The sequence below is a fragment of the Equus asinus genome, chromosome 9 (assembly GCF_041296235.1).
Source record: "Equus asinus isolate D_3611 breed Donkey chromosome 9, EquAss-T2T_v2, whole genome shotgun sequence".
NCBI lineage: Eukaryota > Metazoa > Chordata > Mammalia > Perissodactyla > Equidae > Equus > Equus asinus.
Window position 1 is genome coordinate 61,142,026 of NC_091798.1, and position 27,462 is coordinate 61,169,487.

Genomic DNA, 27,462 nt, shown 5'->3' on the forward strand with positions numbered 1-27,462 from the left:
TCCCCTGTTTGTTACTCAGGTTTGATCAGGTGTTTCAACCGAAAGCATCCTAATTTACATGAATACTGATCAAATGGGGCTTGGCTACATCTTGCCAACCTATTACAGAAATTCCCCATGTAAAACACTACACCTAAAGTGAGTCCACAAACGAGAAGAGCCATCACACATGAGAAAGAAACCTTTACCACTGTATTCTTTTTAGCTGACATTTTAGTTTACATATAGTACATCCAAATTATAGAATTTTGGAAAAAAGAAAATTTGAAAGAGGACAAAATAAGTCCCCCATGGTCTTAGTACTTAAGAGCAACTTCTTGGTACATTTTGGCTTCTTTTTCTTGACTCTTGGTTTCTATTTGGGGTTACTTCTCATAGTATATTTGTAATCATAATTTTTGATCCTCATTTGTTCACTTAATACATAATTGTAGGATAAGCTTCACAATCTTAAGGCCTGGGTCTCCTAGGGGAAAGAGATGCCTTATAACTGACCCAAATTCAACTCTGGATCCCCTGGTCACCCCTGAGGGGTGTGCTGGGATTGCTGCTGTGGTTTGCAGTTGGTGAGCTGGCGGCCACTGGCCTTTGTGGAGGTGGAGGTCAAGGGAAGCTTGGCTCTCCGACTGCGAGTACTTCCATGTCTCTTACCCAGCAGAGCCACCTCTGTGCAGTAAGTGGGATCTTTGCTCACATTGAAGGACTTGTATTCTTTGCCAGTGTCTACTGGCTTCTTTCCCTGAGTCTACCATGACAAGCCTGCAGTAACGATGATAACAACAGCAGATAGAGTCTGTGGAGCACTTCCTCCATGCCAGGTACTGTTTAAGCAGTTGACATATACTAACTCCTCATCTTCATGATCATTATACAAAGGATTTACTGTCATTGCACAATTCTATCATTCCCATTTTACATATAAAGAGACACAGGGAGGAACTTGCCCAAGTACACGGCTAAGAGCTGTGTTTTACCACTGCGCTACCATGCCTCCCTTGTCAAATAATGCACCACTGCTCGAACATTTACAAACACTTAATACATGTTTTTAATGACCAAATAAATATTACATCCTTTATATAACCCAAGCTCTATCATGTAATATTTAGATTGTCTCACTTTTTAATTTCATAGATAACACTGTGGTGAATATATTTGCACAGAAGAATTTTTCCATATTTACAAATTCTTTTCAGGATACATTCTCAGAAGTAGAATTATGAAGTCTAATAATATGACTATTTTAAGGTTCCTGAGATAGATTGCAAATTACTTCCCCAAAGCATTGTATCAATTCACTTTCCCAACAGCAGAATAGAAGAGAGTCCTCTTTCACCAAACTCTCACTACCATTAGCTCTTACGGTATTTTTTTGTCAGTCTATTATGAATGGTAAAAAATAATATCGAGTCATTCTTTTTCTGATTTGGTTTTTATAACTAAAGAATATTTTGTAGTAATTAAGAACTGGAGATAAAAGAAGTGATCTAATAAAGCTAACACCTTAAAATTCAATCCTATATTTAAAACATTATTTTTTATTACTGAAATAATGAATTAGTTACACTTAAAAAGAACCAAATACTGCCCAACTACACCAACATTAATTCTTTCATCATTATAAGATCAAGGAAGTAGCTAAGCAGGAAGGATTCACAGAGAGTCACTGAAATAAAATGAGCTGCTAAGGCCACATGTAAATAGAATAATATCTAAAGTGCTTACTTTACATCTCTCAATTAAAATAACAAAGATTATATACATGGGGAAAATAAATATGTATCACCACATTTCAATGTCAAAGTATGAAAACGTTTCTCAAAAATTAAAACAACAAACAATGCTCACTAATTCTCCCTATTGAGTCCCTTGATGCTTTTTTTAACTTTTAAACGCCCTTTCCAGTTGATGACCTAAACTAGAGCCTCGAGAAGCTATAAATAGTTCAACCCATTCTGCACCATGCTCCCCCCTCCACCCTTTTAGTGCTTTATGGCATCCCCTAGGAATGTGCTTGGGCCAGATGGCCTTCAGCCCAATTTCCTGTAAATATTCATTTTTAATGATAATAATTAAAAACACTAATTTGCTCTTACTCAAGGGCATTTCTACAGAGACCTCTTGGTGCTGCACAAATACTAATTAAGCCTTAGAAATGAGACTTTCTTTTCTAGTCTTACCAAATGCCTAAGACTTTGTCCCCAAAGCTATTTTCTAAGCGTAAGCAATGACATCAGCAGCAGAGGCAAGGGTTTCAGCCTCTTCCTTCCATCAGGACAAGGGGATGAACTTTCATTCTTTGATTCCATTTGGGGCCCAAGATGCCACCAGGAGGGAACATTAAGTGTCTTCTGCAGGATGAAGATGGCTTGTGGTAGGGGCTATATGAAGTTGCCCGTTCTCCTTCCTTTAATCTCAGAAAAAAACATTTACCCAATGGCTTAGAGCAGTGTTTTTCAAACTGAAGGACAAACCCATTAAACAATCACTCTTGACCTAGGGTGCTTAGGCCTCCAGAGGGTCTGGGGATCGAATTCAGAGAGTCTATGAGCTTGAGTGGGAAAAAACTGGCATCTTTATTTTCACTAACATTTATCTGAAATATATTATTTCCTTTAATTATTAATACTATAGTAGTATTAGTAAAACTTATGACTTTACCATCAATAGAAATGACAGGTATATTTATATTATATTAGGTTATGCAGATAACTTGAAACACTGTTTATATGCATAACTATTTTGAGTTTATGATAGCTTATTTAAGGCTTTAATTAAAAAGTCCATATATTGCTATATGTTTTTAATATATATTTTAATATGTTTTAATAACTGTATTCTAAGTTTTCCATTTAATCCAATGTACCTTATTTTATGCATAAAAACATAATTATAGCAGAATGCACATTCTTCTGAAGTGCATGTGAAACATTCTCCAGGATAGGCCATGTGTTAGGCCACAAGACAAACGTCAATAAATTTAAAGGGATTGCAATCATACAAAGTATCTTTTCCAACAGCAATGGAATGAAGCTAGAAATCAGTAATAGAAGAAAAACTGAAAATTCGTAAATACGTAGAAATCAAACAACACACTCAAATAATCAATAGGTCAAAGAATAAATCACAAGGAAGACTAAAAAATAGAGACAAATAAAAACAAAAATCCAACATATGGGATGCAGCAAAAGCAGGGCTCAGAGGGAAATTTATAGCTGTAAATGATTACATTAGCACAGAGAAACATGTCAAATCAATAACCTAGCTTTACACCTTATGGAACTAGAAAAAGAAAAGTAAACTAAAGTCAAAGCTGGCAGAAGGAAAGAAATGATAAAGATAAGAATGGATATAAATGAAATAGAGAATATCAAAAATAATAGAATCAATGAAACCAAAAGTTGATTCTTTAAAAAGATCAACAAAATTGATAAACCTTTAGCTAGATTAACTAAGAAAAGAGGAGAAAGTTGTTGCATAAAATTAAAATCAGAAAGTGAGGATATTCATACTGAACTTACAGAAATAAAAAGGATTGTGAGAGAATACTAAAAATAATTTTATACAAATTAAATAACACAGATGAATAGAAATTAATAATACACACATTATCAAAACTGATTTGAGAAGAAATAGAAAACCTGAACACATCTACAAGTAAAGAGATTTAATCAGTAATCAACCTCCCAACAAAGACAAGTCCAGGACCAGGCTTCACTGGTGATTTCTACCAAACATATAACGAATAATTAAGATCAATCTTTCTCAAACTATTCCAAAATAATAGAACAAGAGGCAACACTTCCTAACTCATTCTATGAGGCCGGTATTATCCTGATACCAAAGCCAGACAAAGATACCACAAGACAAGAAAAGTACAGGCCAATATCCCCTATGAATAATCAACAAATTCAGCAAGTTGCAGGGTACAAGATCAACACACAATATCAGCTGTGTTTTATACACCAGTGACAAATAATCCAAAAAGGAAATTAAGAAAATAATTCTATTTATAATAGCACTCAAAAGAATAAAATCGCTAGGAATAAATTTAACCAAAGAAGTGAAAGACTTGTACACTGAAAACTACAAGATACTGTTGAAGAAAACTTAAAAAGATCTAAATAAATGGACAGATAGCTTATGTTTATAGCCAATTGTTAAGATGGCCATATTACCCAAAGTGATCTACTGCTTCAAAGCAATCCTATCAAAATTCCATGAGTCTTTTTCACAGAAATAGAAAAGCTCGTTCTTAAATTCGTATAGAATTGCAAGCCAAACAATCTTGAATCTGATTAAATAGTCAAAACAATCCTGAAAAAGAACAAAGTATTCAAAACAGCATGGTGCTGGCTTAAGGACAGACACATAGACCAGTGAAACAGAATTGAGAGTCTAGCAATGAACCCAAACCTCTACGGCCAATTGATTTTCAACAAGGGTGCCAAGACTATTCAATGGGGGAATGATTAGTCTTTTCAACAAATAGTACTGAGACAACTGTATATCCACATTCAAAAGAACGAAGTTGGACCTCTACCTAATATCACACATAAAAATTCACTAAAAGTAGATCAATGCCCTAAATAAAAAGCTAAAACCACAGAACTCCTGGAAAAAAAATATAGGAGTAAATCTTTATCACCTTGGTTTCACAATGGATTCTTAGATATGACACCAAAAGCACAAGCAAAAGAGGAAAAAAATAGATAAATTGGACTTCACCACTTAAAAAATTTTGTGCATCAAAGGACATTATCAAGAAACTGAAAAGACAACCTGCAGATTGGGTAAAAATATTTGTATCAAGTATCTGAGAAGGGTTTAGTCTCCAGAATATAAAACACATGTAGAACCAAACAACAAAAGGACAACCCAATTAAAAATGGCGAACAATGGACTTGAATAGAAATTTCGCCAAAGAGGATATACAAACGGCCAACAAGCACATGAAAAGATTCTCAATATCATTAATCATTAGGGAAACGCAAATCAAAACCACAATGAGATACCACTTTACACCCACAAGGGTGGCTAGCAAAAAAACCCCAAAACAACAGATATAAGAAGTGTTGCCAAGGACGTGAAGAATTAGAATGCTTATATATTACTGGTGGCAGTGTAAAATGGTTCACTCACTTTGGAAAACAGTTTGGTGAATGCTTAAAAACTTAGATATAGAATTACCACATGAAGCAACAATTCTCCTAGGTATAACCAAAATAATTGAAAACAGGTATTCTAACAAATATATGTACATGTTCATAGCAGCACTCTTTACAATAGGTAAATGGTAGAAACAACCCAAATGTCCAACAATGGATGAACAGATAAACAATTTGTGGCATATACACAGAACAGAACATTATTCAGCCATAAAAAGGAATGAAGTACTGATACATGGTACAACTTGGATAAACCTTGAAAATGTTATGCTAAGTATAAGAAGCCAGACTCAAGAGGTCATGTATCATATAATATCATTTGTATGAAATATTCTAGAGTAAGTAAATCCATAGAGACAGAAAGCAAATTGGTGGTTGCCAAGGAGTGAAGACAGAGGGGAATGGAGAGCAACTGCTTTGGTTGGCTCTTCACCCTCTACTCTCTTGGCCCTTGGTATTCTCCAGGATTCTGTCTGTGGGCACCTTCTGAATATTCTTCCAGTAACTATCCCCACTCTTAATGTTTAGGATACCATTGATTGTCTGATGATGCTGAGCCCAACATTTGTAGGAGCACCAGTTACTATGCAACACTAGACAAGTGACACATTTTGGAACTTCTTTTTTTCTTTAGATTTGAAAATGAAGACAAAGATAATATCTGGCTCAAAATCAGCAATTACTGGATGCTAATGGACTTTTATATCATGATATTCTGGAGGCACTTCAATTTAACCACTTTTCCCTAATTTCTTCTTCCATCTGACTTCCCACATTAGTAAATGACAATTTCATCTACTCAACTTGCCCAAGCACTAGAAACTGATTATCATCTTTATTTCACTCTTTTCTTTCATCCCTCCATTGTCAAATTGTTCTTCTAGTCTTACTAGTCAACTAAAATCTCTGAAATGACGTCCCTCCTTCCAATTCCCTTTGTCACTGCTGTTGCTCAGGCCTTCATTACCTAGACCACTGAACTAAAATGGTAAGTGTTCTTTTATTGAGCCTCTGCCTACACTAAAATGGTAGTTTTCTCCAGAATTTCATACTTGTTCTTCTCCCATGATCAGTCTTCATATCTTCTCTGGATGATCTAATTATTTTTCTTAGTTTCAACTTCTATTTAAGTCTCTGGTGACTCCTAAATTAATATACTTATTCTTGAAATTCAGATTTCAAAAGCTTCAGACTATTATATTGAGCACCCTTTCAAACATCTCTAACTGCTTCTCTGACGTCTACATGGGGGTATCCCAAACTAAACCCACTACCTTCACCCCTAATCCTGCCCTTTCCTTATGAATGTTAGCTGAGCTGGTGGCACATGAGCCACCCTGACATTCAAGTATAAACTCCGCCAGTGGAGGTGGATTTATCGTGAAGCTAAACTGGGTGGGGGCCTAGCAAATTTTTACTTTATTAATTCTGCATTATTCTCCATTAGGAGAGCCCCCAAATTATATATGCCTCAGGGCATTAAAAATTAGGATTTATCTCTGCCTACAAGGAATCCCTTACATCTCTCTCTCTCTCTTAAATTTCACCTCAAAGCAAACATTGAGTTGTTATTTTACCTACGTAAGTGTTTCGATCCATTTCAGCGCTTCACACCATCTTTACTTCTACTGTAGTGGTTTAAGCCTCCATCCTTTGTTACCTGAACACTGAAACAGCTTCCCAAAGATCTCCTCACCCTCAATTTATGTCCACAACAAACTCATCATTCATACAACCTGTAACTGTTGATGAACAATAATTAGGAAAACACCACAAACAGCACCACATGAATTCACTACAGCTGTAGCCCCTTATCTGTGGAATGCTGTCCACAGTTTCATTCACCTGTGGTCAATCATAGTCTGAAAATATTAAATGGGAAATTCCAGAAATAAACAATTCATAAGTTTTAAATTGCATGCTATTCTGAGTAGCACGATGAAATCCACAGCACTTGTGTTGAAGCAATCCTTAATTTACTTAGTAATGGCCCCAAAGTGCAAGAGTAGTGATGCTAGCAATTCCTATATGCCAAAGAGAAGCTATAAAGTACTTCTTTTAAGTGAAAAGGTGAAAGTTCTTGACTCAATAAAGAAAAAAACATCATATGCTGAGGTTGCTAAGATCAATGGTAACTTTTATTGCAGTATGTTGTTATAGTTTTTCTATTTTATTGTTAGATATTGTTGTTAATCTCTTATTATGTCTAATTTATAAATTAAGCTTTATTGTATGTACATATAGGGGAAAACATAGTATATATAGGGTTTGGTACTATCTGTGGTTTCAAGCATCCACTAGGGGCCTTGGAACATGTCCCCTGCAGATAAGGAGGAACTACTGTCCTTAATTCTCATTTACTTTTTTTAGGACAAAATCCAGGTTCTTTAGTATAGTATTTAAGGAATTCCATGAAATGGTCTCATTTATTTTGCATTATTGCCATTCTTCCTCATTTATCACAGTCCTGTTTTTATTTTCTAGCAATACCAATTCACTTGTACACACCCTTACAGACCACCTTTATTCTCTCTTCCATGCATTTGTTCCGATTTTCTCCCCTACCTATATCTACTACCTAACCATATGAGTCTGCCTGCACTGCCACAACAAATAAAACCGTGAGTGGCTTAAACAACAGAAATTTATTTTCTCATATCCTGGAGGCTAGAAGTTCCGAATCGAGGTGCAGGCCAATTGAGTTCCTGGTGAGGGCTCTCTTCCTGGCTTGTAGACAACTGCCTCTCACTATGTCCTCACATGGCCTTTCCTTGGTGCATGTGCATGAAGATAAGGAGAGAGTGAGCTCTCTAGCATCTCTTATAAAAACACCAATTCTGTTGGATCAGGGACCCTACCTTTATGACCTCATTTAACCTTAATTATATTCTTACATAATTTCTAGCATTTCCATTTAATTATTTCTTATAATTTCCATCTCTGCTGAAATTACTTATCTGATTATGGATGTTGTCTACCTTTTCAACTAAAGTTTTTAACGTATTAATCTACTTATAGCTGAATAAGTCATTTAAAATTTCTAAGCCTTCAACATTCTCACCATCAGAAGACAAGGATAGCCCTACTTACTACAAATTATAGCTCTCTGTTTCAGATGCCAAAATGAGAGAATTTCTGTTGAAAAGAAAAACTTCCAAGTACCAATTATGTAATTTATTAAATGTACCTTTATTAACAAAAGCCAACAATAAAGAAATTTGAAGAGAATATTTTAGAGTATAATAGAAAGTTGACATGAAAAAATACAAATTAAAAACAAATTTTTGTTATCTAGAAAGATCTAGAATTGTGGTGCCCAGATTATTCTAATACTCTGAGGAAGTGAAAACATTTTATTCTATTTTAGACATTGACCAAGAAAAAGAGTTTTAAATATATGTGTTAAAAGCTTACCTGTTTACATAATAATAGCTAATATTTATTAAGCATTCACCACTGAAATGCCATATATTGCTCTAATTATTTTACATACATGAATTCATTTCCTCCTCATAATAACTCACTGAGGTAGATACTATTCTCATCTCCACTTAAGTGAGTAGGAAACTGAAATATAGAGAGACTAAATCACTTGACCCAGAATACACAATTAATAAGTGCAGAACAGGGATTTGAACTCAGGTAGTATGGCTTTAGCGGTCGCACTCTTAATAGTCTTCAAAGTCCTGTGGAAAATATAAGTTTTAAAGTGATATAGAGAGGAACAATAACCCATCTCTTGTATTGCCAGTTAACGTTGACATAGAAAATGTCCATCTCTTTGCCCACTGCTGGCATAACAACCCAGAGCTTGGGAGTGAAGTTCATCCATAAACCCCAGTAGTGAACACACTCTCTCATGATGGGGCATCCTACCTCTCTATTTTCATCCAATACACCGGAAGATTTCAAACCACACAGTGATGAAGGCCAACAGGACTGCAAATGGAGACTTCATCAGTTACCAGTACTCAACTACCTAGATCTGTTTTCAAAACAATGGCCAATGACAGATCATCAGACATATGATGAAAAATCACAATTTAAAAGAAGAATAGAAAGTTGCATAACCAGAAGAAATAGCTAGAACTGAAATAGAAATAGAAATTGTATTAAAATAAGGTTTTAAAAAAATCTAATTATTATACCCACACACACAAGCATACACATAGGCTTCTGTTTGTGGTAATAGCAGGCCAAGTAATATGCATTAACCTTTTGTTGAAGACCATGAAAACACTTGGCAAGTAGCCAAAGAAGATCTTAATTAACATCAAAGATCCAACAAGGTACTGGGGAATTTCTTGCTGAGAGCATAAAGCAAGAAGAGATGCATTAGAGCCCTCCTCTTCAGGGACATTTGTCTATATAGGTGAAGCATCTGAGAGGTGGAGTTCCTTAAATTGGGAAGGGGGCAAGGTCTATGGTGCTGAAGACACCAGGAGTAAATACCCTGAAGAATAGTCCCTCTTCCCTGGGTGTCACTTTTACATCAAATACACTTCTTCTATCCTTGGGGAAAGGGCTTGAAGGCAAGGAAATCTTTCATGGAAATTTCAAGAGGGAAGGATGGGTCTAAATTTAGTGGCCACTAAAGATATAAACCTAAGGTAGCATACATTCTACATGTGATAGGGACACTTAAGGGCTGCACTCTTATGTTAGGGTACTTTGGCAGATCACCTAGGCAGCTCAGAATATCCTCAAGCCTTGATACCAGACTGCTTTCACTCTTAGGTATCTGTTATTAAAAAACAAAATTCCTCTCTGGTAGAAGATATATTCTAAATCTCTAATATTTCTCAAAAATAATTTTGCAAACAAAATTTTCAGCAAACAATAAAACTACGTGACACATAAAAAGACAAAAGTCAAAATCAACACTAACCATAGACAACAGAAACAAAATCCATATTTATGAATTATCAGATGCAGAAAGTAATGCAGTCATAGGTCCTATGACCAATGGGATATAAGCTGAATTTAAGTATTATAATAAGTAATTGGAAAAAGTAAAATGTGACACTGAAGATTTGAAAAACAACTAGAAGTTATAGAACTGAAAAATATAACAATGAAATTAAGAACTCAGTAGAGATGGGGCCGGCCTGGTGGTGCAGCGGTTAAGTTCACACGTTCTGCTTCTTGGCGGCCCAGGGTTTGCTGGTTCTGATCCCGGGTGCAGACATAGCACCGCTTGGCACGCCATGCTGTGGTAGGTATCTCATATATAAAGTAGAGGAAGATGGGCACAGACATTAGCTCAGAGCCAGACTTCCTCAGCAAAAAGAGGAGGACTGGCAGTAGTTAGCTCAGGGCTAATCTTCCTCAAATAAATAAATAAATACATAAATAAGAAGAACAAAACAAAACAAAAAAGAACTCAATAGATGGCTTTGACACCACTGAAGAGAAAATTAATAAACTAGAAGATCAATCAGAAGAAACTAGCTGGACAAAATATAGAACATACATCGGACAGGAGAAGAGGCATTAAAAGACATTTTAAGTTCCAGAAGAAGAAGAAAGACAAATGAAGCAAAAGCAGTGTTTGAAGAAAACTGATATTTGAATCCAGATTGATTAAAGAAAATAGTACCTATTCAATATGCCTAAAAAAGCACTTATGATTGAAAAAATCCATAGTGAAACCACAGAAAATAAAAGACAAAGAAAATCTTACACACAGCAGAGAAATAGATTAAATTCATACGAGCAACACAGACTGACATTTGACTTCTCTATGGGAATATTAGAAGTCAAAAGTAAGTATAAATATTTTTTCAAGAAAACAATTAGAAACTGAATTGAATCTAATAAAACTTTCCTACAAAGGAAACTACAGGTTCAGATGGCTTCTCCAGCAAGTTCTATCAAAAATTATTTCTAAAATTCTAATCTTTCTCAAAGTCTTCCAGAGAATAGGAAAAGGGAGATTTACCTCTCCCTGGTTCCTCTTTCTTTTATGAGACTAGCATAACCTTGTTATCAAAATTCAACAAAAGTATATGAAAAGGACACAAATACAGGCCAGCTTCAGTCATGACCATAGATGCAAATATATCTCACAAAGTTGATTAATAGTCATAAAGCTTTTCAGTTAAGATGGCACAAAGATGTACAAATCAAAAATTTGTAGAAATAAAAGGACAATCAAAATGGTTGTTTTAACAATTTAAAATACCCTCAAAAATTAATGAGAACATAGGTGGCTTGATTATAAATATAAACAGAACTTGTGTTCTATAAACTCTCTGGAATACTTACAAAATAGAGCATGCTCCATTACACGGGAATCTCAATATATTCTGAAATGTAGACTCCTAGAGCCTCGTATTTTTTGCTATAATTCAACTAAAACAAAATTCAATTCTCTTCATAGAGGAATTGATTAGATTATGTGAAATGAGAAAAAATGAATAACAAACAAGTCTCCTTACCACCAAAAGAAATAAATAACTGAATTAACAAATAAAACCAAGTAATAGAGACTGACATAACACACAAGCTCTAGCATGTTTGCCAAAGGAGCAAAATACAGATACATAATAAATGACATGGACACATAAATATTAGGAATGAGAAAAGTATCATAAAAGCATGTACACAAAGGCTTTTATAAAAAAAGAGAATGAATATTATATAAAAATTATATCCCTTAAACTAAATAATCCATATTAAGTGATCAATCTCCAGAAAAAACATTTAAATTTAACAATTTATGAAGAGGTATAAAATCCTAATAGGATCATAAAAAAAAAACACAGCAGAGTGCCAAAATCATAAGCCCGACCATAGAAATCAGATCCAAATATTTTAAATTTCACTCCAGCTTTCAAGGATATAATTTATGATTTTATTTTAACTGTTTCAGATCATAAGTATAAACTTAAAATTTCCACTTAATTTTAAAGTTGGAGGACAGTTATGCCAAAGTGTGATAAGGATATCACAAAAACAGAGAAAGAGAGAGTGAGAGAGCATGGTTCCCAAGACTAGGTTCAACAGAGCAATCTTCTACACACTCTTAATAATGATGTCTCGGAAGAAGTTTATCATGCTCAAATGATTATCTGAAACACAAAGGCCTTAAACAAGCTTAAACAGAATTGCCGAACTTCTCAGAATCTTTAAAATGCCAATGTAAGTGTGACTTTCCATGACGGGCATTTGGCAAGTATTACAGCCATTAATTCATCCATCCTAAAAACAGTGTATATTGAGGATCCACTATGTTCTAGGTACTGTCATAATCATTGAGGATAAAGCAACAAGCAAAATAAAGACAGACTCTCAAAGAGATTATATCCTCATGGCAGAAATAACAATAAACAAATAAATAAATTACTATATAAGGTACTTTTAATCGTTAGGAAGACAATTAAAACCTAGTAAAAGGACAAAGAGCTATGAATGAAGCTCTATTGTAGATGAGGTGGTCAGAAAATACTTCTCTAAGAAGCTATTTGAGCATGGATCCATATAAAACGAGGAAGGAGGCACAGGAATATCTGGGAGTAGAATATTCCACGAAGAGGAAAATATCAAGTAGAAGGAACTGGAGGCAGAAGGATGCTTGGTGTGTTTGAGGAACAACAAGGAGGCCAGTTTGGCAAGATTGAGACAAGAGTTTTAGAAAATGAGGCTGGAGAGTTGTCAGGGATCAGCTGATGTTGATGCAGAACTTGGATTTTGTTCTAAAGATGATTATAACCCTTGGAAAGTGTGAACCACAAAAATGACACGATTTGCTTTATATTTTAAAAAGATCACTCTGACTGTTTAGGGACAATAGATTGTAAGGAAGAAAGGGTAGATACAGACAAACTGCTATCGGAGGACTGCAGTGCCAGGCAAGAAATTATGGTGGCTCAACCTAGTGAGTAGTAGTAGAGATATTGCAAAGTAACTGGAGTCAGTATATATTGAGAGTATATATATATATATATATATATATATATATATATATAGGTTTTGTTGATAGATTAAATGTGAATTATGAAGGAAAGAGAAACCAAGGATGATTCTAAGGCTTCAGCAAGCAAACTTAGCATTTAAATGAATGGAGCATTTCTATTAAAGTCAAGGATGTAATAAGGAAGATAGTGTTTATAATCATTCCACATTATAATGGAGGGGTTTGGGCCAAGGCAATAAGATAAGAAAAAAGAAATGAGGGGCTGGCCCCATGGCCCAGTGGTTAAGTTCATGTGCTCAGCTTCAGCAGCCCAGGGTCTCACCCATTTGGATTCTGGGTGCTGACCTAGTACTGCTCATCAGGGCATACCGAGGCAGCATCCCATGTAGCAGAGCCAGAAAGACCTACAACTAGAATATACAACTATGTATCGGGGGGCTTCAGGGAGAAGAAGAAAAGAAGGAAGGGAAGATTGGCGACAGATGTCAGCTCAGGTGCCGATGTTTAAAAAACAAAAGAAAAAGAAAAGAAAACTACAAATCTTAGAAAGAGTAAGATATATTATAATTTTTGCACTTAATATGATACCTACCTAAAAGTTCCAAAGAATAAACTCACTAAAACTAATAGGAAAATCCGGTAAGGGAACTGGATATAAGACAAAAATATAAATATTAAGAGTTTTTCTTTACAGCAACAATAAAATTTAAAAATACATATGAATAGACTATAGAAAAATGTGCAAAACCCTTATGAAGACAATATTTACTCATATTGACATGGAAAGGTTTCTGGCATTTACCAAGCGAAAAAAAATCAGGAATTTATAGAACAGAACATTTAGTATGATCCCTTTAAAAATTACCTGTCCAAACCATGCGGATTTGCGTGTACATCTGCGTACATATGTACGTATATATAATTATAGTTACAACAAAAATTTAAAGTTGTAAACTGTTGGTGGTAGATAAATGATGGGAGGAAGCTACTATTTAGAGGAAAGTATTTTCTTTGTCTAATTTGCACATATAAGTATTGTTTACAATAAACATTATAAACTTTATGATCCAATAAAACAAATAAAAATTATTTTTAGTCAAAAGCACAACCAAAATTCCCAAAAATAGCTGGCATAATAGTTAACATTTATCAAATACCAGACACTGCACTAAAAACTTTAATTCTGGCATTCCTCATTAGGATGATTGTTCCTCCCTATGACATTGGTTTGACAATTATCCCCATTTTACAGGTGATAAAAGTTGACACAAAGGAGGAATGCAACTTGCTCAAGTTCACATAACATGAAAGTGGCCAGGCTTGGAATGGAAACAGCCAGACTCAGGAGCCCAAGCTCCTGTCCACTATGCTATACTGACTTTAAATAAAAATAGTCTTACACATCATATATACATGACAAAAAAGTAGTCCATATTAAAAAAAAAACGGATTAAAAAGGATGACCATGTTGAAATGAGAAGAAGAAAACATAAGACAATATAAGAGATGACTAAAGATTAAAAATTCCTGCTAGCATGATAGAGGTTAAACTTCCCTATGGAGAGAAATCACTCTCATCGTGTATATACCCTGGGGATAGGATTGCTGGTACTTTTCATTTTCTTCTTTGTGTTTTTCTGTATTTTTAAGTTTTTACACTGTCTATGCAATTTATTTAATAGTAAAACTGTTACAAAGTGTTCTGAGTACAGGCTCATCAGGTCTACCAAATATAAATCACCAACTTTCAAATACTGGGAGTAAAATATGACACATTAAAATACAACATTTGTGACTTTAATTTAATCCTTAATAATTCCCACTGTGCTTCAGCTTCATATACATCAACTGTACTTGATGTATATTTTTGTATTAATGGTTCCTAATGTATTAAAAAGTAGAGAGAATCCTGATAAGATGCCAGATAAATCAGCTTTTATAATACGTTATCACATTCTTATCTTGAAGACTAAATGTGAGGGTTATTATCCATATTTTCAATATGCTATGTAGCCAAAGCAAACTGCTCTGTACAGGCTGATTTGCCGGAAGTTATTAGACAATAAGAACATTCACAATTTGAATAAGATTCCTTCCTTATATGTTTATTATGACCCTTTACTTAACCAACGATTACTAGAAAATTCTTTCTGTCTCAACAGAAATAAAAAGTACGTTGCAGGATCAAACTGTCTGGATCAGATGCTTTTAAAAACAGCAGATACTCTCAAAACATTAAGACCAAGGAAGCCTCATTTAATTCCTAGTAGATTAACATGTTCTTATGAAGAGCCGATAGTTACCCAGAGGAAAAAGAATTAACCAGAAAAATAACTTTTGCAAGTGCTATTCTGGAAAAGTCTAAGAGTGACCCTTATTATTTTTTCTTTGATTAAATGAATATGTGGACATTCTTCTGAATTCTGAATCCAAACTGATTAAATAGTAAGAATTATTACTTTCACTATTACTGAAATAAGTCCTGAAGCAATCAAATTCTTTACCACTATGAACTTTGCCTCGTTATACATTAGCATCTGATAGGCAGATTTCCATTTTTGGGGGGAGGTAAGATGTTCTTACAGCCACCCAATCCTAGCCCTGGGGTTCACATACAGACTTCACGGAGTCGTAAAATAACCAGCAAGCGTGAATTGGTTTGCATGTGCAATTACCTAAGGAGAGAGTCCACAGCATTCAGCATATCTAGAATGGAACTCTGCTCCCCCTCCCCCAAAAGAGTTAAAAACCCCTGGGATTTCTCCCACGACTTTACCAATCAGCTAGGAAGTGAATAAGTCTGAGCTAAGAACTTTAGAGAAACCTCTTCACCTGTGCTCCCTTCAGCACTGTCCACGTGTTCAGCCGATAGTAAAGAGCTGGTTAGGAAAGGGGGCTAGAAAAATTACCTGAAACTTACATCATGCCAAATGCCCTTAGAGAAGCTTATGTGGTTAAGTGTAGGCCACAGCTTTAGGTCATATAGACAATTCAAGATAATCAGAATAAATGAGGAGGAAACTGAGCATCTGAGAATACGGCTTCCAATTGCTTGGAGAAATATGAATGACAAGAGACATATTGAGGAGAGGGTACTCCATGCATGCAGTTACGTCTTATAAAAATAGCTTGGAAAAGGAGCCTATAAGTTTTTCAAGGCGTTCTGGATGAACTCATGAGTTAAAGGCAAAATCCTTGTCAATTGGAGGGTCTCATGTGCCTCCAGTCTCTGGGGATCCAGGGAGCACTCCCCGCAGATGGCTGGGAGACCTGAGAGAGGATGACTTACCTCTTTCCTATTCTGCACCTGCTGCCCTGCCAACAGGAACAGCCCTTCTGCACTGCACTCACATTCTCAAGTTGAATTCCTCACCTTGAGCTCTAAGACAGTAAAAATAAAATAAACCACTGTTGTCTACCTTGGCAGCACCATCAACAAGAGCCATTTCATAGGGACTAGATCAAGCGGTGCTATCTGGCAGAAAAATGACCCCCAAGACCTGGCCTGAGAACACGAGGCTGGATTCTGGAGAGCAGTGCTGGTCTTCTAAGTCTCCAGCTCCTCAGGAGGCAGCTCTGATCACGACCTGCTTCCTCTGCTCTTTAGGTTCAGGTATCACCTACACAAGCCCTGACGCCTCCTGTAGAAAAGTGGAAGGAGTTGTTGGGTCTTTGCACAAAGGAGGCTTCCTATCAACCCGTGTGAGTATAAACTGCAGAAATAAAAGGCTGGTGAGGCAGAAGGTGAGAGACTCTATCACAATGAGCTGCGCAGCTCTGCAGGCTGCTTTCCTTGTTCTTATAAAAACATTAGATAATCTTGGGAACGAAGAACTGGAATCCAATTCTAGAAATTCTACATAGAAAGGAAAATAAGGATAAAGATGAATATTAATAACAAAGGCTGGTGACAGAAATCAGGAAAATCAAGATAGAAAGGCAAGCGAATGTGTGATAAATGAGTCGGCGCATTGGACTGGACATTTTTCTCTGTTCATCAGCTCTTTGTGTTTTCCTCTAATTTGGTTTCGACGGTTTGCCAAGATGCATGGGCTTGGGTGAGTGTCCGCGCACACTGTGTGCAAGCTAGGGAGCAAACAGGACGACCCAGGAAGCATGGAGTGGGCAGCGCTGAGGGGACGGTCAGAGGGAAGGGGCATTGCAGGTGTGTGGGCACAGCCAAGGAGGGAGCTCCTGGCAAAGGACAGAACATTCTCCCAGAGAAATGGTCATAAAAGAAACAATGGTCACAAAAGCTTCTGAAGAAAGAAAAAGGGACACTGGTTCCCCACATCTGTGAAAAATCATTTAACTGTAAACTGACTCAAAACTATTGCATCTGGACCCACGTGCCTGAAGTAGCTACAATTTATATAACTTAACTCTGACTTTAATATGAATGCTAACAGGATATGAAATTCCTTTTCCTTCTCAAGGGAAAAACACTTTAATCACTATTCAGGGGATATATTTTCCTCAGGGAAAATAAATAATTTTTATCTAAGAGGACAAAGGGGATTAAAGAAAAAAACGCTTGTTCTCTGCTTCATTAAGCAAACAATGTTTTAAGAAAAACACCACTATGGGACAACAAGCACTGCATCCTAAATCTATTCTACCTCAAATTTCAGGGTCAGTCATTGCTTTTCCATGGCCCTGGTCCCTTAAGAGCAGAGATGATTTTTCCTTGATATGACACTGTCCACCCTCAAACTGATACTCAAAAAAAAAAAAAAAAAATCCCACTCTTGGGCCAGCCCCATGACCTAGTGGTTAAGTTTGCATGTTCTGCTTTGGCAGCCCAAATTCACAGGTTTGGATCTCCGGCACAGACCTACACCACTCTTCAGCCATGCCGTGGCAGCATCCCACATAAAATAGAGGAAGATTGTCACAGATATTAGCTCAGGGCCAATCTTCCTCAGCAAAAAATAACCAACAAAAACTGCTGTCACCAAGGGCAGTTGCATGAGCTGAAGAGACTCAGACTCTGAGGAATGGGGGTGGGGAGCAAACAGACGTAGAGATGCCTCCATGGGTAAGTCTGTCTAGGAAAGCCTTGTTATGAAAGAAAGAGCAAAGAGTCCTCCTGTAGCAGCTCCCTATCAGTAACCCAGATAAGACAAGGAGAGAGGTTGATTGGAAATGGAATTCTCACATTATCTTAAAAGTATCGTGTGAGGATGTATAAGGCATCCTCAGGGGAAACCACAGGACTTTATCTAAAAGGGGGCTGCTGGTGAGAACTGTGAGAGGAACGTGCAATATTATGTACATCTGTTAGGAATCAGTTAGCAAAATTTTGTCATACTAGAGTATTCTTACCCTTGACTGTCTTGCTATCTAAGAAACTTGTGTGAAGTGTGATCTGGCTCATTCTTTCGTACACCAGTCTATATTCTCCCAGGCACAGGAGTTCCTCGTGTGGCATGGAACAGTAAATGACTTGGAAGGAAGTGACAAGAGTAATGCAGAGCAAGAATTAACAGCTAGGAGCAGGGTTGCCCAAGAATGAGCCTATTCTGGTCCAGAAAAAAACAGATAACCTTGTAACAAAGTAGTCCTGGTGGTTTGTAGATGGAGAGTAACTGCTGATGATCCAGATCTGATTTTCCCAGGCAGCTTGTCCTGAGAAATATCACTTAGATCTCCCTTGTGTTACATTAAACCCTCCAAACAGGTGCTCTTTCCCCCAAACCCTCAGGTACTCGGTTCCAGGATATACAACACAATGTGATAAGATACATAAGACAGAGCATTCACAGCAGGCACGGTGGCTGCACAGTCAGTTCAGCAGCCACTAGTCGTGTGGCGATAGGACACTTCAACTGTGGCTCATCTGAATTGAGATGTGCTGTAGCTGCAAATACACATGGCTCAAAGACTTAGTACAAAAAACAGAGTGTAAAATACCTCATTAATAATTTTCTAGGTTGATTATATATTACAACATTTTGGAATACTGGGTAAAATAAATTATTAAAATTTGCCCTTTATAACGGGGCTACTAGAAAATCTAAAATTACATAATGTGTTTGCATTTGTGGCTCACCCTCTATTTCTAAAGAACCTGTACTGCTCTAGAAGCCCAAAGAACATTTCCTCTTAATGGTGAGATCAGCCCTGTCTTGTACAATCCCTCTAGGACAGAAACAATATGCTTTGCTTTGTTTAAATCTTTTCCACTACCTGGCAGAGAGCTGAGCACAGGGTACACAGGCAACAAACAACAGTGCTGATTGCCTAAGAACTACATACCACTTGTGTAATGGTTAATGATACGTGTCAGCTTGACTGGGCCATGGAGTGCCCAGATATTTGGCCAAACATTATTCTGGGTGTGTCTGTTAGGGTGATTTTTGTATGAGATTAGTATTTGAATCAGAATGCCCTCCCTACTGTGGTTGGGCCTCATCCAATCAGTTGAAGGTATGCATAGAACAAAACTGCTGAGTAAGAGAGAACCCCTCCTGCCTGACTGCCTTGAGTTGGGATGCTGGTCTTTTCCAATCTTCAGATTTGAAACATTGGCTCTTCTTGAGTCTTGAGCCTGCCAGCTTTTGGACTAGAACTTATACTTGGTTCTCAGGCCTTTGAATTCAGACTGGAACTACACGTCAGCTCTCCTGGCTCTCCAGCTTGCTGACTGCAGACCTTGGGGCTTCTCAGCCTCCATAATCATGTGAGCCAATTCCTTATAATAAATCTCTTTAAAAATGTGTGCATATGTATTTGTGTGTATATGTATAAATATAAACACACACATACACACATCCTACTGGTTCTGTTTCTCTGGAGAATCCTAACTAATACAACTTGTGTAACATTGGTCAATTTCATAATAGAATCTTCCATGATACTACAATTTTAAAAGTTAGTGAATAAGAGGTTAGTTCTGAATATATTTTACCAAGGGCTCCAGGACGAACTAGTTTGGGGACACAGAAAAGTTACTCTGAGTCGCAATTGGCTCCCTGTAAAAATAGTCCCTCCCTGCAGCAATGGTGTGAGAATTAAAGGAGATGATGCCTAAGAAAGTGCTTGATCATCAAAAGCGGTCTATGATGTCTAGTTAAAAATCATTTAGTCCCATCTTCTTTCCATATAACAAAACTAAAACTCCAACATTGGACACAATGAAGAGGTAAATTCTCATAAAAGAAGTCATGCTGAGTTAAGTCTTCAAGCAATAGGCAAGAATCCACCTGACGTGCTTACGCCCCCGAGGGCACCTGCATCTCTCATCACCAGGAGGGCAGCACGCTTCCTGGCACTGGAAGGGAAAGTCCCACAACCTGCAGAACAAAGAGGCAGATGGGGTCCCCTGGCTGGAGTGCTGCCATCTATGGGTGCCACTTCTGTGGGAGGATCCATGTACAGCGAGGCTCCCAGCAACATGTTAGCTCAGCTCCCAATTCCAGGCCTACAGCACTCTTTACGCTTTGCTTATTGAGGCCAATTCTTTGCAGTCTGTTTCTCTTAAAAACAGTTTTGAGTTTCTCTTAAAATCCAAATTGTTCCAAAATAATCACCTATTTTTTCCAGGTTTGGCAGGAAGACAGTGGCTGTGAAGGACACAGATACATTGACACCAGGAGAGGGGCTTCCCTGTGTTGTCAATAGTGAAGGAGTTACCCCCCTGTTTTCTTTCTTGTTGCTGTCAATCAATAGCTCGTAGTCTTCTGACGAAAGCATCATGACTTTTTAACTTATATGTCTTAAATTCTGCTTTATATAAAGAGATCAGTTCATTTCTAAAGTCTGCCTCATATTTTTACACTTGTACAAAGTGCTGTGAAAAGAAAAGCTCAGAAGCACTGGGATTATAGATCATAAAAAGAACAATTACAATTTATGCACAAAAAAAGCCACAGAATGAATACTGTTAATGAGCATGTTTCATGTATGAAGAAAATGCATAAAGTTATAGAAATGATGAAAAGGATGGGAAAGGATGAACAGTTTCTAACTATAAAGGTAGAGTCGGTCATTAAGGCATATTTGGCTTAGAGCTTAAAATAATCACCTAATTGGAATAATGTCTTCTAGTCTGTAAATCAGGTTCACATACACTTCCTCACTAAACTGCATGACACAGCTGTGGGGTAGGAAGAGTTCTTGCCACGCCCTTGAGAGAGTAGCAGCTCAGAGAGCCTTGCTTGCCTTAGGTCAAGCTGAGGATGAGTGAGGGGATCTGACCAGCATCTCACCGGAGCTCATGCACCATTTGGACAACAGCCTGTATGCTGAGGAGGATCTCCCTCAAGTTTCCAACTCTTCTGAGAGGATAGGGTAAATCCACAGTCTGTAAGGTGCTCGTCAAGTTGGCCATTTTATTATATAGTCACTTAGTATTTTAGCAAATAGAATTGCCTTTCAGAAAAGGGAGGATATCCCAAATGAGATAAAGCTTGAAAACTGAATTTTCTGTATTTTATAAACAAATATTTTAAGAACCAGAAATAGAGTTGTTGTATTGGGACAGGGAGAGGCCTGGTTTTTAGACTGTACTGGCCACTGAGGAGGAGCTGGGTTGGAAAGGCGTCAAGGCATCAAGATAAGAATGCAAGTTGAAGAGGGCAACACAATCCACAGGGTAAAGGAGAGAGAGCTCCTTGTCATGGGGTGGGGTGAGGGGAGAATCAGAATTTGTCACCCCAAAATGTGTCTCTTTGCCTTATTTTTAAGAACAAAAGACTCAGAAAGAAACTTCAACCTTCCTCCTAACTGCCTAAAAGAATTTAAGATAGAAGGCCTGTTCTAGCAAGAAGCTAATACCATAAGATAACTATAGTATAATATAAACTAAGTGTGATAGACTGGGAGGAACCTAGAAAGGCCCATTTGAACAAAGTCCTCTCCATGTCTCACTGTCTTTGCAAAGCCCAGCAAACATTTGTTTACCAAACATTTGTTTTTCCATCTCCATGTGAATTGCCTTGCTCCCCTTTGAAGTCCCAAACCACGCCCCCCCCCAACATCCTCCTTTGTCTTTAGCTAAAGATGGCATTTAATGTGGTGGCTTCAGTCATTTTGGCAAGTTACTTAGTTTTCCTGGGTTTCTACCATGTATACATGTTATTAAATTTGTTTGATTTTCTCCTGTTATTCTGTCTTAGGTCAATTTATTTCTTAGTCCAGCCAGAAGGACCTAGAGGGTAGAGGAATCCTCCCCTACAGCCATACAGTATTAAGTCTAATTGTATAATGTGTTACATATTTTTAAATAAGAAAATAACAGCTTTCTCAGTCCCAAGCCCATCAGATATAGGAGTTGGCATCTTTTTAGACTTGGCCTGACTTCATGTACTTTCTCTAGATATTGAATCTCTCTCCAGCTTCTTGAGACAAAAAAGATGTGTGCCTACACACACTCCACCCACCCCCAGACACTCATCAAACCCATCTGTAAACAGTTTATCCTCAATCAAAGAATTTTCCCCTTTTTTATCTTCCTACCAATGTGCTTGCCAAAAGCCAGACCAGACCAAAAAGAAAAAGAAAATGTGACAGGCGGACCAGGTTAGGAAGGCCAAGTAAGTGGTCAGGCTTACACTCAGTTGTTCTGACTTGAAGTCAAAAGAAATTTAAATACAATCACTCCTCTCCATTTACTTTTATGATTTTAATTATCTATTTTTGAGACTCTCTCTCTCTCTCTCTTTTTTTTTTTTTTTGGTGAGGAAGATTGGCCTTGAGCTAACATCTGTTGCCAATCTTCCTCTTTTTGCTTGAGGAAGATTGTCTCTGAGGTAACATCTGTGCCAATCTTACTCTATCTTTTATGTGGGACACCACCACAGCATAGCTTGATGAGTGGTGTATAGGTCTGCACTTGGGATCCAATCTCCTGAACCCCAGGTTGCCGAAGCAGAGTGCGTGAACCCAACAACTATGCTGCTGGGCCAGCTCTGGAGAATCTCTTTTAAGTATTTTCTTTAAACTCCAGAATGGGGAATGATATCACAGAATCATACCATTTTAGTTCTATAGGGAAACTTGGAAATTATCTAGGCCAATCCTTCTCTCTATAAATAAGAGGAAGCCCAGAAAGGTCAAAACATTTTTTTAATGTCACAGAGCTGTTTGGTAGATACAATGCACATAGGATCTGGTCATTCTTTCCATTATTAGCTTCCTGTCTATCAAACTCATGATTAAGAATAACCTTAAAATATATAGATAATAGTTAATTTTCAAAAACCACAAGTTTTATCCAGTATTTTAAGCACTTCTCAGGACTTACAGAATTTAATTTTACCTCAACCCCATGAAACAGCTACTACTATTTTTGCAGTTTTTACAGGTAGGGAAACTGCGGCACAGTGAAGTAAATTTCCCAAGATCATTCAGCTAACCAATATCAGAGCCAGGATCCACTCCAGGCAGCCCGGCGCAGAAACCCATGCTCTGCGCACTCTGCTAAATTGACTCTCTGGAAAAATGTTGGTGAGGCATATATAAACTTGGGAAGTCATATAACATTTTTGTATTTGAACTGCAATTTGCTTTAATGAACCAAAACACTAATTTACAAAGTGGCTGGTCTTTAGATATAATTCTCCCTTTTCAGAGTCTGAAGCTAATAAATTTGTACTTTTCAGGATCAACTATGACGAAAACTAGTTGAGCCATTTATAGGAGGAGGCTGCTTTCTTGCACAGATAAGTTTTAAAAATGCAGCCAAGAGAAAAGGCTAGTTCAGGAAAACTGGACAAGCATAGGAACGAAGTCAAATTGGAAAATACAGATCAGCATGAGTAAGTTGCTGATGCTGGGAAATTATAAATTGAGACAGGAATCTCTTTAGTTTTAGGGTATATGCTGAAGCCCCAGACAGAGATTTCTTTTAATAAAAGCCATGTCACCAGGAGAATTTAAATGTATAACAAAGTAGTACGCAGCACCCTGTGCTTGTTTTGAACAAGCCTCTCCTAGTTTTCCCAGGCAAGGTTTCCAGATGTTCACTTCAATAGTGACCCACGAAGGCAATCAGTACCATATGCCCAACTCTCCCTAGGCCCCCTTTTGAATGGCAACTGTGCCCAGTCGAGCCTGATGGAAAGGTGGCAGGCCATGGACTGCTGGTCTCTGGGTGATGTGAGGTCGCTGAGCACATCCTATGAAGTGACCTAAGTGAATTTGCCATTCACAGCATCAGACTCTAGTAAATGCAGACAGCCTCTGACAACACATAGGTGGAATCATCTGCCTGCTCCCCGGACAACCTCACGATTAGTAGTACAGTGTGGTGGAATAGTTATCAGAGAATACTCTACCACAAGTGCAAACATCTCTTAGGAGGCAGGTGCAAACACATTATACATCCTGTTCCCACAAGTTCAGTGCTGTCCTGCTTCTCTGCCTTTGGGCACTCTGATTAGCACTTTGTAGGAAAAGTTCACTCTAAGGCCAGTATGCAATATTCTGAGGCAAAACCAGCCTGTCTTCTCAATTAATTGCATGCCCAGGGCTTGCATTAAGGGATGAGTGGGCCATAGGACTAGAAGAAACTGAGATCTACACTTGGAGTGCCGTGTGGCACTGCCAGGCTTGCCAGATGCATTGTTCCAGGAAAGGCAGATACTTATTCCAGGCCCTTGCTCTCATCCTGAAAGGGCAGTAGTGCCTCTGTAATCTTTCTAGCCAACTAAATATCTTAAACGCTACTCATTTCATTAACGAAAAAGTATTTCCGTCATCTCTGTTGCTAATTAGTGAATCTTCAGATGTAGTTTTAAATCATAATGTTGGAATCATTTTTCTAGAGATCTTTGGAGAGTAGATTCCTGAATGGGGCACTTCAAATATCAACAAAACTCCTGAGAGTGTGTTATTACTAATTTACACAGCATATATTTATCCCATGTTTATACTGAACTGTTTAAAAATAAATCACAGTTAACATGACCACACTGGGAAAAGTCAGCTGTCCAGGGTACTGCAGCAGTTGTAAACTTACGCCACACGGTCTGGAAGGAAAACAACCCCCCTCTCTTCCCCCCTCCTTCTGCTCTCCAATATCACCTGGTAAGGCTTGAAGCAGATTTGTGGCTTGTCTTACCCCATACAAACATTATAAACACAGAAATGTGGGAAGACTGCCAGTTTTCCATTTGCAAACAAAAGCCACCTGCATTGCCTGGAACACTCAGCTGTAAGCAGAGACTTCAAACTGGAAGAGGAAGGCAAACCACACAGAGAAGGGAAAGGAATTCCCCAAAACTGCCCACAGAAAAAGGGAGCTACAGGCACTAAGAGTTCTGGTCTTTTCTTTCATTTATTCATTCATTCTAAAAAAATATTAATTCATATTCTGCTATGCTCAAGGCACTGTGTGGGATACTGGGATGTAACAAAGGACAAGATATCCAAGATTCTTGCCCTTAAAGATTTTACACTAGCGGGGCTGGCCCCGTGGTGCAGTGGTTAAGATGGAGCGTTCTGCTTCTTGGCAGCCTGGGGTTCACCGGTTCAGATCCCAGGTGCAGACGTGACACCGCTTGGCACACCATGCTGTGGTAGGCGTCCCACATATAAAGTAGAGGAAGATGGGCACGGATGTTAGCTTAAGGCCAGGCTTCCTCAGCAAAAAGAGGAGGATTGGCAGTAGTTAGCTCAGGGCTAATCTTCCTCAAAAAAAAAAAAAAAAGATTTTACACTACAACGATGAAAGACATTTAGTATCTGCACATATAAATTTATACACACAGAAGTAATTATAGATAGTCATTAGTAGCAGCATGATCAAAGTTAAGATCTGATTGACAAGAAGGGGTAAGACCATGAAAAGATCTGCAAAAAGAACATTCCAGACAAAGGAAACTGGATAAAGTCAATGCTGCTGAGTTATAGAGTAATTTTAAGATGAGGTCAGAGAGGGAAGCAAAGACTCTGCATTTTAGACCAGGAAAGGCTTTGCGATTTAATTTTAAGTGTGAAGTGAAGTGGTTAGCAGGGACTGGTAGGATCGGATTTACTTTTCAGGAAGATCACGCCAGCTGCTGTGTGCAGAATGGATTACTGAGGGACTAGAGTGGAAGGAGGAAGACAGTTAGGAGCTACTGCATGGTTCAGACCGAAGATGGTGGTATCCTGGAGAACAGAGGTGGAAGTGGAGAGAGTGTAAAAAGACAGATTTAAGGTAACTTTTGAGGTAGAACTGGAAAGACTTGCTCAAGAATTGGACGTGGACTGGGAGGGAAAAAGAGGAGACAAAGATGACATCTAGATGTTTTTCTTCTAAAACTTTGAACAACTTTTGGGTCACAGAGTTGGAGGCCAACCTAAACACTGGTTTTCCTACCTGCTGAATTTCTATGTAACCCCATGGCCTCCAGATGCTCCAATTTATGCCTCTATCATCTCTGATCTGACTGTTAAAATACCTCCCAACTGCCTCCAATCTCACCATTCTGCAACCACTCTCCCACTGCTGTGGTCATCTTTCCAGAATGAAAATCTGATTGTTGTGCAATGGCGCCTCTCTGCCTCCAAGATAAAATCTAAATTCCTTAGAGAAGCATAAAAGGCCTTTCCTGATCTGGCTCCCACCTGGCTCCTGCCTACCTCTCTCTCTCTCTCTCATCTCTTATCATGTGTTTCTCTCTCACTTCTACTTTCCATATCCTTCATTAAAGCCACAGCAAATTCTTCACACTTTTCAGAACATACCATGCTTTCTTTATATAGCAGTCTTACGTAGAAAGCCCTCCTTAACACCTAAGCCATTCAGAAAATTCCTCTCTTTTCTTTCAAGAGTCAAATGAATTTCCCTATACTCTGTCTCCTTCAGTCACATTTTAGTTGGCATTGCACCTTGTGCACAGCTAAAATACAACATTGCATTGTACTTGTAAGGTCTTGTTCACATATCTTCCTCCTCTCTGGACTGTAAACTCCTTGAGGGTAGGCACAGGTAGGTACCTAACCTTTTACTTTTTGTATACACATGTGCCTTTCAGAGTAACTGATATATATCAAATAATCAATAAATATTAATTGAACAATTAAATGAATACCCGCAACATTATTTTCATCAATCATCTAGCGCTTGCATAAATATCTTTACTGACTGTGAACTCAACATTCTCATCCCGTTTTGTTGTCCATCTCTCTTCATCCACTGGTCCTGGGCCTCTTTGAAGTTCTTCACATGTTTATTAAATGCCCGGTTTAAAGGAGTCAACAAAAGAAATAGGATCGCTGTTTCCATGATACTATATTCTAATGTGCAGGAGGGACAGGGTGACAATAAATAAACAAGGAAATTAAGTGTGGTAAGTCTTATAAAGAAATATACGGGTTGAATTAATAAAGACAATAGAGACAGTAGAGACTGAGGTACTTAAATTGGGTGATGAGGGAGTGCCTCTT

General features: G+C 37.8%; 1 protein-coding gene across 1 annotated transcript in view; it reads right to left on the minus strand.

Moving 5' to 3' along the window:
- The window catches only part of KCNN2 (potassium calcium-activated channel subfamily N member 2), a 405,580-nt gene that overhangs the window by 199,325 nt on the left and 178,793 nt on the right, over window positions 1-27,462 (minus strand). The window lies entirely within an intron of this gene.